The following is a 13,966-nucleotide window of genomic DNA, read 5'->3' as shown; positions in this document are numbered from 1 at the left end:
TTTCTTGAGAAATTCTTGTAACCTTTCTGCAGACATTCCCCAGCAAAACCTATGGCAAAAAAAATTAGCTGTGCACACACTGCGTTTTTTTCTTAAGAAAATTCTTTCAGTAGATTTTCTTAAGAAAAAGAATGAGCATGTCACTTCTTTTCTGCAGCTAACTGCGTTTTTTGCCATAGATAATTGGCACAATAACGCAGGGAGCAACCAGCGGTAAAAACGCACCAAAAACGGACCGAAAACGCGGCAAAAACGCACCGAAAACGCGGCAAAAACGCAGGTGCGTTTTTGGTGCGTTTTTTAACACAGGTGCACTCTTAAGAAATTTCTTAAGAAAAATCATTTTTCTAGTGTGAACATAGCCTAAAGGTTCCCCATTTTTCTGATTGGTGGTTTCCAATGGTCAAATTCCACCAATTAATTAGTAATCATTGATTTCGTGGATTGGTAATAATTTTTTTTTACCAAAGAACCTCTTTAATACAAACTATCAGAATTGTACATCGCAGTTATGGGTTGTGCACAGTAGATGTGCAGCAGCCGCCTTTAGTTCACAGTCGACGCTCCACTATAACAGCTGTAGTGGGGCCCCTGGAGTAAATTCCTCCCAAACACAACAGTCCAACCCACGCATCCATTTGTGGACATCGAGAGCTGTGCTCATCCATGGGCAGAAGGCGAACGCTACATGCATTTGTGGGCATACGGCGAGTGCTGCGTGCATCCGTGGACAGGTGGCAAGAGCTGTATGCATCCCTGGGCTCTATCACCTGTCACAATTAGGACAGATAAGGAGAGAGTCAGATCTCGGGGAGGACCGATAAGGAGAGCGTCAGATCTCGGGGAGGACCGATAAGGAGAGCGTCAGATCTCGGGGAGGACCGATAAGGAGAGCGTCAGATCTCGGGGAGGACCGATAAGGAGAGCGTCAGATCTCGGGGAGGACCGATAAGGAGAGCGTCATATCTCGGGGAGGACCGATAAGGAGAGCGTCAGATCTCGGGGAGGACCGATAAGGAGAGCGTCAGATCTCGGGGAGGACCGATAAGGAGAGCGTCAGATCTCGGGGAGGACCGATAAGGAGAGCGTCAGATCTCGGGGAGGACCGATAAGGAGAGCGTCAGATCTCGGGGAGGACCGATAAGGAGAGCGTCAGATCTCGGGGAGGACCGATAAGGAGAGCGTCAGATCTCGGGGAGGACCGATAAGGAGAGCGTCAGATCTCGGGGAGGACCGATAAGGAGAGCGTCAGATCTCGGGGAGGACCGATAAGGAGAGCGTCAGATCTCGGGGAGGACCGATAAGGAGAGCGTCAGATCTCGGGGAGGACCGATAAGGAGAGCGTCATATCTCGGGGAGGACCGATAAGGAGAGCGTCATATCTCGGGGAGGACCGATAAGGAGAGCGTCATATCTCGGGGAGGACCGATAAGGAGAGCGTCATATCTCGGGGAGGACCGATAAGGAGAGCGTCATATCTCGGGGAGGACCGATAAGGAGAGCGTCATATCTCGGGGAGGACCGATAAGGAGAGCGTCATATCTCGGGGAGGACAGATAACGAGGGAGTCATATCTCGGGGAGGACAGATAACGAGGGAGTCATATCTCGGGGAGGACAGATAACGAGGGAGTCATATCTCGGGGAGGACAGATAACGAGGGAGTCATATCTCGGGGAGGACAGATAACGAGGGAGTCATATCTCGGGGAGGACAGATAACGAGGGAGTCATATCTCGGGGAGGACAGATAACGAGGGAGTCATATCTCGGGGAGGACAGATAACGAGGGAGTCATATCTCGGGGAGGACAGATAACGAGGGAGTCATATCTCGGGGAGGACAGATAACGAGGGAGTCATATCTCGGGGAGGACAGATAACGAGGGAGTCATATCTCGGGGAGGACAGATAACGAGGGAGTCATATCTCGGGGAGGACAGATAACGAGGGAGTCATATCTCGGGGAGGACAGATAACGAGGGAGTCATATCTCGGGGAGGACAGATAACGAGGGAGTCATATCTCGGGGAGGACAGATAACGAGGGAGTCATATCTCGGGGAGGACAGATAACGAGGGAGTCATATCTCGGGGAGGACAGATAACGAGGGAGTCATATCTCGGGGAGGACAGATAACGAGGGAGTCATATCTCGGGGAGGACAGATAACGAGGGAGTCATATCTCGGGGAGGACAGATAACGAGGGAGTCATATCTCGGGGAGGACAGATAACGAGGGAGTCATATCTCGGGGAGGACAGATAACGAGGGAGTCATATCTCGGGGAGGACAGATAACGAGGGAGTCATATCTCGGGGAGGACAGATAACGAGGGAGTCATATCTCGGGGAGGACAGATAACGAGGGAGTCATATCTCGGGGAGGACAGATAACGAGGGAGTCATATCTCGGGGAGGACAGATAACGAGGGAGTCATATCTCGGGGAGGACAGATAACGAGGGAGTCATATCTCGGGGAGGACAGATAACGAGGGAGTCATATCTCGGGGAGGACAGATAACGAGGGAGTCATATCTCGGGGAGGACAGATAACGAGGGAGTCATATCTCGGGGAGGACAGATAACGAGGGAGTCATATCTCGGGGAGGACAGATAACGAGGGAGTCATATCTCGGGGAGGACAGATAACGAGGGAGTCATATCTCGGGGAGGACAGATAACGAGGGAGTCATATCTCGGGGAGGACAGATAACGAGGGAGTCATATCTCGGGGAGGACAGATAACGAGGGAGTCATATCTCGGGGAGGACAGATAACGAGGGAGTCATATCTCGGGGAGGACAGATAACGAGGGAGTCATATCTCGGGGAGGACAGATAACGAGGGAGTCATATCTCGGGGAGGACAGATAACGAGGGAGTCATATCTCGGGGAGGACAGATAAGGAGAGAGTCATATCTCGGGGAGGACAGATAAGGAGAGAGTCATATCTCGGGGAGGACAGATAAGGAGAGAGTCATATCTCGGGGAGGACAGATAAGGAGAGAGTCATATCTCGGGGAGGACAGATAAGGAGAGAGTCATATCTCGGGGAGGACAGATAAGGAGAGAGTCATATCTCGGGGAGGACAGATAAGGAGAGGGTCATATCTCAGGGAGGACAGATAAGGAGAGGGTCATATCTCAGGGAGGACAGATAAGGAGAGGGTCATATCTCAGGGAGGACAGATAAGGAGAGGGTCATATCTCAGGGAGGACAGATAAGGAGAGGGTCATATCTCAGGGAGGACAGATAAGGAGAGGGTCATATCTCAGGGAGGACAGATAAGGAGAGGGTCATATCTCAGGGAGGACAGATAAGGAGAGAGTCATATCTCAGGGAGGACAGATAAGGAGAGGGTCATATCTCAGGGAGGACAGATAAGGAGAGGGTCATATCTCAGGGAGGACAGATAAGGAGAGGGTCATATCTCAGGGAGGACAGATAAGGAGAGGGTCATATCTCAGGGAAGACAGATAAGGAGAGGGTCATATCTCAGGGAGGACAGATAAGGAGAGGGTCATATCTCAGGCAGGACAGATAAGGAGAGGGTCATATCTCAGGGAGGACAGATAAGGAGAGGGTCATATCTCATGGGAGGACAGATAAGGAGAGGGTCATATCTCATGGGAGGACAGATAAGGAGAGGGTCATATCTCATGGGAGGACAGATAAGGAGAGGGTCATATCTCAGGGAGGACAGATAAGGAGAGGGTCATATCTCAGGGAGGACAGATAAGGAGAGGGTCATATCTCAGGGAGGACAGATAAGGAGAGGGTCATATCTCAGGGAGGACAGATAAGGAGAGGGTCATATCTCAGGGAGGACAGATAAGGAGAGGGTCATATCTCAGGGAGGACAGATAAGGAGAGGGTCATATCTCAGGGAGGACAGATAAGGAGAGAGTCATATCTCAGGGAGGACAGATAAGGAGAGGGTCATATCTCAGGGAGGACAGATAAGGAGAGGGTCATATCTCAGGGAGGACAGATAAGGAGAGGGTCATATCTCAGGGAAGACAGATAAGGAGAGGGTCATATCTCAGGGAGGACAGATAAGGAGAGGGTCATATCTCAGGCAGGACAGATAAGGAGAGGGTCATATCTCAGGGAGGACAGATAAGGAGAGGGTCATATCTCATGGGAGGACAGATAAGGAGAGGGTCATATCTCATGGGAGGACAGATAAGGAGAGGGTCATATCTCATGGGAGGACAGATAAGGAGAGGGTCATATCTCATGGGAGGACAGATAAGGAGAGGGTCATATCTCAGGGAGGACAGATAAGGAGAGGGTCATATCTCAGGGAGGACAGATAAGGAGAGGGTCATATCTCAGGGAGGACAGATAAGGAGAGGGTCATATCTCAGGGAGGACAGATAAGGAGAGAGTCATATCTCGGGGAGGACAGATAAGGAGAAGGTCATATCTCAGGGAGGACAGATAAGGAGAGGGTCATATCTCGGGGAGGACAGATAAGGAGAGGGTCATATCTCGGGGAGGACAGATAAGGAGAGGGTCATATCTCAGGGAGGACAGATAAGGAGAGGGTCATATCTCGGGGAGGACAGATAAGGAGAGAGTCACATCTCAGGGAGGACAGATAAGGAGAGGGTCATATCTCAGGGAGGACAGATAAGGAGAGGGTCATATCTCGGGGAGGACAGATAAGGAGAGAGTCACATCTCAGGGAGGACAGATAAGGAGAGGGTCATATCTCAGGGAGGACAGATAAGGAGAGGGTCATATCTGAGGGAGGACAGATAAGGAGAGGGTCATATCTCAGGGAGGACAGATAAGGAGAGGGTCATATCTCAGGGAGGACAGATAAGGAGAGGGTCATATCTCGGGGAGGACAGATAAGGAGAGGGTCATATCTCAGGGAGGACAGATAAGGAGAGAGTCATATCTCGGGGAGGACAGATAAGGAGAAGGTCATATCTCAGGGAGGACAGATAAGGAGAGGGTCATATCTCGGGGAGGACAGATAAGGAGAGGGTCATATCTCGGGGAGGACAGATAAGGAGAGGGTCATATCTCAGGGAGGACAGATAAGGAGAGGGTCATATCTCGGGGAGGACAGATAAGGAGAGAGTCACATCTCAGGGAGGACAGATAAGGAGAGGGTCATATCTCAGGGAGGACAGATAAGGAGAGGGTCATATCTCGGGGAGGACAGATAAGGAGAGAGTCACATCTCAGGGAGGACAGATAAGGAGAGGGTCATATCTCAGGGAGGACAGATAAGGAGAGGGTCATATCTGAGGGAGGACAGATAAGGAGAGGGTCATATCTCAGGGAGGACAGATAAGGAGAGGGTCATATCTCAGGGAGGACAGATAAGGAGAGGGTCATATCTCAGGGAGGACAGATAAGGAGAGGGTCACATCTCAGGGAGGACAGATAAGGAGAGGGTCATATCTCAGGGAGGACAGATAAGGAGAGGGTCATATCTCAGGGAGGACAGATAAGGAGAGGGTCATATCTCAGGGAGGACAGATAAGGAGAGGGTCATATCTCAGGGAGGACAGATAAGGAGAGGGTCATATCTCAGGGAGGACAGATAAGGAGAGGGTCATATCTCAGGGAGGACAGATAAGGAGAGGGTCATATCTCAGGGAGGACAGATAAGGAGAGAGTCATATCTCAGGGAGGACAGATAAGGAGAGAGTCATATCTCAGGGAGGACAGATAAGGACACCTCGATGTACACGATTACAGAGACCGCACAGATAACAGAGCCCTTGATGTCAGGAGTACAGATAAGGGGCTGAGAGCTAGAACTGCTGCTAGAAGTGAAGGACCCGTGACCCGAGCACACACCGGCCGTGACTACTTCTCTGCAGCTGCTGCCCCGGCCGGGGGCGGACGGCGGAGCGCTCTCACCTGTACGCCGGCTCCTCGGCTGCAGGTCCCAGTCAGCTCTGCGTTCTGCTCCGGACACTGCGCCTCCTCCGCAGCTTCTGACACTACGACCCGCCCACAACAGCCTATAACCACGCCTACTACTTTCACACCACGCCTTTACTCTACAAGATAAACGCCCTTTATTACTTTAGAAGACGCCCATACGATATGACCAATCAGCATTCTGCTTTTTTCACGCCTATTGCTTAAACCACCTATCCAAAACCCGTTCATAAATAGCCCCGCCCTGTGATGACGCTCCTCCAGTCTGAATGATGCGTCCATGCCTCATAGTGTCCCTGCCCAGATTTGCAGGGGGCGGTCTTTTGATGAATAACCCCGCCCCAATAGAATTTTCCGCCCACTCATCGAGCCACGTCCACTTCGCTTGTAATTGCATACACTGCAGCGTGAGAGTGAAGGCGCATGCGCTGATGCTGAACCCGGCGCTTCAGTGTGCAGCTCCTGTCACTGTGGTAACGTAATGCGGTGGTGTCCGCCGCTCACACCCGGGGGCGCGGACACAGTAGTGAGGGCTGTGCGTCTGGCACGTGGTGCACCGTGCTAAACCGTGCTACAGGCTGCAGACAGAACACGTGTCCGTGAGTGAGAGGAGCCATCCACTACCGGAGTAATGGGCTGCGCCCCAGCACCTGTAACCCCTTCATGACTGGTCGAGCTTTCATTTTTGATGTTTTGTTTTTGCATCGCCTTCACCCAGGAGCCATCACTGTTTCCTTTTTCTGTCTACACAGCCGCATGAGGGCTTGGCCTTTGGAGGGCGACTTGCAGTTTTGAATAACTCCATTTATTTTATCATATAATGTACTGAAGAAAAGTGGAAAAGAATTCCAACCAGTGTAACCGCGGGGGACGGAGCTGCACGGGTGACTGACAGGTCTCTCTACAAGCGCCATAGGCAGTGCGCTGTGAGGGGCAGCAGGGGAGGGAGGGGTGACCGGTCTGACAGACAGCTTCTCTCCCTGCTGACAGTGACTGACAGGTATGTCCCTACAAGTGCCATAGGCGGTGTGCTGTCAGGGGCAGCAGGGGAGGGAGGGGTGACCGGTCTGACAAGCAGCTCCCCTCGCTGACCGTGACTGACAGGTCTCTCCCTACAAGTGCCATAGGCAGCGCGCTGTCGGGCAGCAGGCGGGGCACGGTGACCGGTCTGACAAGTGGCTTTCCCCACTGAGAGTGACTGACAGGTTTCTCCCTACAAGCGTCATATGCAGTGCTCTACATAAGCAAGGATGGTTGACCTTAGGGAGATCAACATCCAACACGGCGGAGACACCATCACGTGTTTCTCAACGCAGTGATTCTAGAGCAATGCCCCCTGGGAAATATTCAAAACAATAAAGCCGCGGAGACACCATCACATGTTTCTCAACGCTGGCAGGAAACGAGCCAGGTCTTTCACCGGGAAGGAACAACCACAGGAAGGGCAGTCTGCAGTCAAGGAGACCACCTTTGCCAAACATGGTATCCATCCACAGACAGCTGTTTCGGGGTATTTGCCCCTCATCAGTGTAGAGTAGGAAACTGGCTAGTGGGAGCAATGCCTAGTAGAAGACTACATAAGCAAGGATGGTTGACCTTAGGGAGATCAATATCCAACACCGCGGAGACACCATCACGTGTTTCTCAACGCAGTGATTCTAGAGCAATGCCCCCTAGGAAATATTCAAAACAATAAAGCCGCGGAGACACCATCACATGTTTCTCAACGCTGGCAGGAAACGAGCCAGGTCTTTCACCGGGAAGGAACAACCACGGGAAGGGCAGTCTCCAGTCAAGGAGACTACCTATGCCAAACATGGTATCCATCCACAGACAGCTGTTTCGGGGTATTTGCCCCTCATCAGTGTTCAGTAGGAAACATGCAGTGCAGTGCGCTGTCAGGGGCAGCAGGTGAGGGATGTGTGACCGGTCTCATAAGTGGCTGCCCGGCAGCTTGTCCCCCTGCTGACAGTGACTGACAGGTATCTCCCTACAAGCGCCATAGGCAGTGCGCTGTCAGCTGCAGCATGTGGGGCACGGTGACTGGTCTGACAAGCGGCTGCCCGGTGGCTTCTCCCACTGCTGACAGTGACTGACAGTTATCTCCCTACAAGTGCTATAGGCAATTGTGCCGCCCCCGCGTCAGCAGCCAAGCTGCTCGGATCCGGATCCGCGTTGGCTCGAGGGGCGTTCGGACCTGGGGGTCGTGCGGCCACTCCAATCAAGGGGGTATTTACAGGGGACGGTGTATTTGAGAGTTTGTGACGCCACCCGTGGTGTGTGGTAAGGTGGAGTACTACCGCTGCAGCTGGGAGTACCCGGTGGCGATGGAATGGGCAGCCAGATGTTAACCCCTCCACGGGTAGGGGGAATGCCCCAGGACTCAGTGATGGTGACAGGGATGTGCCGTTGGGGAGGTCAGGGTCACTTGCGTACTCACTCAGTCCAATAACGCTGACACCGACAACTTTAGTAAACCAAAGTTCTGGACACCGCTGCCGCTGAGGGGAGCTCTTTGGGTCCTGTTTCTGCTGGTGTTGCCTGTTGATCTGTGACCTTTCCCTTGGCACTTTGTTCTCTTCTGGTTGGTCCCTATAGCCTGAAACTAATCGGGCCCTGCTCCCTAGTATGGCTAACTGTGGGAGCTTGCTCTCAGGGTTCACGCTTGGGATTTTCTGGACCGTATGTGTGGAAAGTCCTATCCCCCTCATTGCGCTAGTACCCCGATTTTGGAGCGGGTGGAGAGCGGATCTTAAAGGCTCCGTTCTCGTCGGGTGAATTGTCAGGTTGCCTGAAGCTACTCCCTGACCTAGGGTCCACGTACCCCATCGTGCCCTGGTCCCAGCCCGGTGATGGTACAATACCGCCGGCTGTCCTCCACGACAATGCTGTGCCCCTTGTCACGATCCCCTGTGACCGGGGGTCCAGCTCCTACCAGGCGCTGACCAGCATCTGCTACCTAGTACTTCCAAGGAGCCCAGCTCCTGACCTCCTCTCTCACCTCCAACACAACACTTTCCTCTTCTCATACTGACTCCTGACCTCCCCTTAACCAACCCCCCAAGTGGGCGACCCTATTCCACTCAGGCCGTCCACTGGTGTGTCTGGTGGGTGTGGTGCAGAGTGTTCCTAGAATTTTGATTAGCTGGTTTTGGCAACACCATTAGTTAGGGACCTATCCTAAGGATTTTGCTATGTAATCTGAAGACTACATGCTGTAAAGATTAAGGGTATGTTCGCACGTTGCGTAATTACATGCAGTTACGCTGCGCTTTGTAGCGCAGCGTAACTGCATGCGTCCTGCGTCCCCTGCATAATCTATGGAGATTGTGCAGGGGCCGTGCGCACGTGGCATCTTAGAGCGCAGCGCTTCGGCTGCTGCCCGAAGCGCGCGTTCTAAGAAGTGACATGTCACTTCTTCCATGCGCTTTGCCGGCAGCCCCTGCTCTGTCTATGGCAGTAGCTGCATGCAGAGCGCACGTTCTCTGCAAGCACCATGCGCTTCAGAACGGAGCTTTTCAGCTGCGCTCTGAAGCGCACCTTTTAGGTGCGGTGCAGAGCGCACACGTGCGCACATAGCCTAACATAGAGAGCTCATCTATGTGTCTTTTATCACAAAGTGTAGTTTTGTATTTTTTTTTTACCTGCAATGTAAGTTTAATCTCCAGTAGGTTTATCGTTAATCGAACTGAGGAGCCTGTCAGCTCAAGTCCGACTCTTTCCCCCCGCCATGTGATTAACAGCTTCTATCTATAGAAATGTACACTGAAAGCCTGGTGTGGGTGGGGGGAAGCTTTTTAAAGGGAACCTGTCACCAGTTTTTTGCCCTATACGCTGCGGCCACCACTACTGGGCTCTTATATACAGCATTCTAACATGCTGTATATAAGAGCCCAGGTCAGTGGGCATAACTTAAAAAACACTTTATAATACTCACCTAGAAGGTCGCTCTGGTGCACAACGGTCGGATGGGTGGAACTGCCAGCGCCTGCACTTCCGGGGTCACAGGCGTGCGTCAATCAGCTCCTTCCTCTGTGCTGTGTCCAATGCTGTGTGGACATCACATGCAGAGCTCACAGCAGGACGCCGCGGAGGACGCCACGATGGAAGGCGGTGTCAGAAGAGGATACTCACGTGAGCCAGGAAGGTGACGGCGGGCACTGGAGCAGGTAAGTCCTCGCAGAGCTGAAGATTCAAAAGGAGTGTTTGGTTGTCTCTACTGCAGACCGGAGAGATGCGCATGCGCTGGGGGGAGAGAGGCTGATAGTGGGGGAGACTTGGGGGAAGAGAGGCTGATACTGGGGGAGACTTGGGGGAAGAGAGGCTGATAGTGGGGGAGACTTGAAGGAAGAGAGGCTGATACTGGGGGAGACTTAAGGGAAGAGACTCTGATACTGGGGGAGACTTGGGGGAAGAGAGGCTGATACTGGGGGAGACTTGGGGGTAGAAAGACTGATACTGGGGGAGGCTTGGGGGAAGAGAGGCTGATGTTGGGGTAGGCTGGGAGGGTGGAGGCTGATGCTGGGGAGGCTGATGCTGGGCAAGGCTGGGAGGGGGGAGGCTGATTCTTGGGGAGGCTGATGCTGGGGGAGGCTAGGAGGGGGGAGGCTGATGCTGGGGGAGGCTGGGAGGAGGGAGGCTGATGCTGGGGGAGGAGGGAGGCTGATGCTGGGGGAGGCTGGGAGGAGGAGGCTGATGCTGGGGGAGGCTGATGTTGGGGTAGGCTGGGAGGGGGGAGGCTGATGCTGGGGGAGGCTGATGCTGGGCAAGGCTGGGAGGGGGGAGGCTGATGCTTGGGGAGGCTGATGCTGGGGGAGGCTGGGAGGAGGGAGGCTGATGCTGGGGGAGGCTGGGAGGAGGAAGGCTGATGCTGGGGGAGGCTGGGAGGAGGAAGGCTGATGCTGGGGGAGGCTGGGAGGAGGGAGGCTGATGCTGGGGGAGGCTGGGAGGAGGGAGGCTGATGCTGGGGGAGGCTGGGAGGAGGGAGGCTGATGCTGGGGGAGGCTGGGAGAAGGGAGGCTGATGCTGGGGGAGGCTGGAAGGAGAGAGGCTGATGCTGGGGGCAGAGAGGCTGATGTTGGGGGCAGAGAGGCTGATGCTGGGAGGAGAGAGGCTGATGGGGGGGAAGCTGGGGGCAGAGAGGCTGATGCTGGACGAAGCTGGGGGAAGAGAAGCTGATGCTGGGGGAAGCTGGGGGAGAGAGGCTGATGCTGGGGGAAGCTGGGGGAGAGAGGCTGATGCTGGGGGAGAGAGGCTGATGCTCGGGGAGGCTGGGGGGAGAGAGGCGGAGGCTGGGGGGAGAGAGGCTAATGCTGGGGGGGCTGAGGGGAGAGAGACTGATGCTGGGGGAGAGAGGCTGATGCTGGGGGAGAGGCTGCTGCTGGGGGAATGGGAGACAGGGGCCAATACTACAGACAGAGGACAAGGGTTAAGGGATAGTGCAATGACAAAATCGATGGGGGGGCGTGTAAGGAAGAATGAGAGGGGGCATCATTGGGAGCTCATTATGGAGAAGGGGCAGCATGTGTGGGCTCAGTATGCAGTGGAGTAATGTAGGGGAGTCAATATCAAGAGTGGGGTAGTGTGTGTGTGGGGGAGGTTGTCTCAGCATAAGCGCTAGTGTGGTGGTCTTAGTATGATGAGTGGGGCAGCATGGAGGTGTCATTATGGAAAAGAGGAAGGCAGCATTAGGAGCTCATGGAGAGGGGCAGCATGCATGGGACATTGTGAGGAGGGGGCAGCATGCATGGGACATTGTGAGGAGGGGGCAGCATGCATGGGACATTGTGAGGAGGGGCAGCATGCATGGGACATTGTGAGGAGGGGGCAGCATGCTAGGGACATTGTGAGGAGGGGCAGCATGCATGGGACACTGTGAGGAGGGGGCAGCATGCATGGCACACTGTGAGGAGGGAGCAGCATGCATGGGACACTGTGAGGAGGCGGCAGCATGCATGGGACACTGTGAGGAAGGGGCAGCATGCATGGGACACTGTGAGGAGGGGGCAGCATGCATGGGACACTGTGAGGAGGGGGCAGCATGCATGGGACACTGTGAGGAGGGGACAGCATGCATAGGACACTGTGAGGAGGGGCAGCATGCATGGGACATTGTGAGGAGGGGGCAGCATGCATGGGACATTGTGAGGAGGGGGCAGCATACATGGGAAATTGTGAGGAGGGGGCAGCATGCATGGGACACTGTGAGGAGGGGGCAGCATGTATGGGACACTGTGAGGAGAGGGCAGCATGCCTGGGACACTGAGGAGGGAGCAGCATGCATGGGACATTGTGAGGAGGGGGCAGCATGCATGGGACATTGTGAGGAGGGGGCAGCATGCATGGAACATTGTGAGGAGGGGGCAGCATGCATGGGACATTGTGAGGCGGGGGCAGCATACATGGCACATTGTGAGGAGGGGGCAGCATGCATAGGACATTGTGAGGAGGGGGCAGCATGCATGGAACATTGTGAGGAGGGGGCATCATACATGGGACATTGTGAGAAGGGGGCAGCATGTATGGGACACTGTGAGGAGAGGGCAGCATGCATGGGACACTGAGGAGGGGGCAGCATGCATGGGACACTGTGAGGAGGGAGCAGCATGCATGGGACATTGTGAGGAGGGGGCAGCATGCATGGGACATTGTGAGGAGGGGGCAGCATGCATGGAACATTGTGAGGAGGGAGCAGCATGCATGGGACATTGTGAGGAGGGGGCAGCATGCATGGGACATTGTGAGGAGGGGGCAGCATGCATGGAACATTGTGAGGAGGGGGCAGCATGCATGGAACATTGTGAGGAGGGGGCATCATACATGGGACATTGTGAGAAGGGGGCAGCATGCATGGGACATTGTGAGGAGAGGGCAGCATGCATGGAACATTGTGAGGAGGGGGCAGCATGCATGGGACATTGTGAGAAGGGGGCAGCATGCATGGGACATTGTGAGGAGGGAGCAGCATGCATGGGACACTGTGAGGAGGGGGCATCATGCATGGGACATTGTGAGGAGGAGGCAGTATGCATGGGACATTGTGAGGAGGGGGCAGCATGCATGGGACTCTGTGAGGAGGGGGCAGCATGCATGGGACATTGTGAGGAGGGGGCAGCATGCATGGGACTCTGTGAGGAGGGAGCAGCATGCATGGGACATTGTGAGGAGGGGGCAGCATGCATGGGACATTGTGAGGAGGGGGCAGCATGATGTGAGGACAGTGTGCAGATCATATTTCATAATCGAGGAAGGTGTGGTGGGTATAATTTATAAGGGAGGACAGTATGGTGTTTTAGTTTATTAGAGGCAGTGTGACAGTCACAGTATATAAGTGGGGACAGTGTGGTGGGAATATTTTATACTCATGCTATGTTTTGATGGGCCTGTGGTGATCCCCATTGGGGGGGTTAGTGGCCTTCATTTCTAATTGATACTTTTTCAAGTGTTTTACAGAGTAGATCTGCCTTAAACAGATGTCGTGTGCGTTGTCACTAAGGGGCGCGACCACTTAAAGTGCCTAGGGCAGCATGAAGGCAAAATACAGCCCTGCCTACATTATGCTGCTTTTAGATGAGGTATCAAATACCTGGTGACAGATTCCCTTTAAGGAGAACCTGTCATCAGAATTTTGCTAACTAAAGTACAGACCGGGCCATATTCGCGCTGTTACACTGATAAAATGATACCTGCAGTGAAGAAATTGTGTGTAGATTTTGTGTAACGAGAGATTGACGTTTTCTTCGTTTCTACGTTTAAACATCAGGGCGGGCCTATGGGGCAGTACTGTGGGTAAAGTCCAGATTGAGAACTTGTGCACAGATTGAGATCTTGGTGAGTCATTGAGCCAAGCTCTAATTCTGCACATGCGTCATCTCCGGTGCGATTTTACTGAAGACCACTGGGAGGTCAATCTTCAGAAGCTTTGCCACCAGCAACATTTTACTGAATACCACCAGGTGGTCTATTTTCACAAGCGTCGCCACCAGCGCTATTTTACTGAAGACCACTGGGAGATCAATCTGCAGACGTTTTGCCACCGGCACCATTTTACTGAAGA

General features: G+C 53.7%; 1 protein-coding gene across 2 annotated transcripts in view; it reads right to left on the bottom strand.

Annotated features, from left to right (window-relative positions):
• MFAP3L (microfibril associated protein 3 like) overlaps positions 1-5,964 on the bottom strand; it is a 77,071-nt gene extending 71,107 nt beyond the window's left edge. For both annotated transcript variants that reach the window (XM_075347207.1, XM_075347206.1), the window contains exon 1: positions 5,887-5,964. The gene's annotated coding sequence lies outside the window, so the exon portion shown is untranslated. The remainder of the gene's footprint in view (positions 1-5,886) is intronic.
• Positions 5,965-13,966: the final 8,002 nt, after the last annotated feature.

Source organism: Anomaloglossus baeobatrachus, chromosome 1, assembly GCF_048569485.1.
Source record: "Anomaloglossus baeobatrachus isolate aAnoBae1 chromosome 1, aAnoBae1.hap1, whole genome shotgun sequence".
Lineage (NCBI taxonomy): Eukaryota > Metazoa > Chordata > Amphibia > Anura > Aromobatidae > Anomaloglossus > Anomaloglossus baeobatrachus.
Note: the sequence above shows the minus strand (reverse complement) of the source record. Positions and strands in the feature narration are given on the sequence as shown.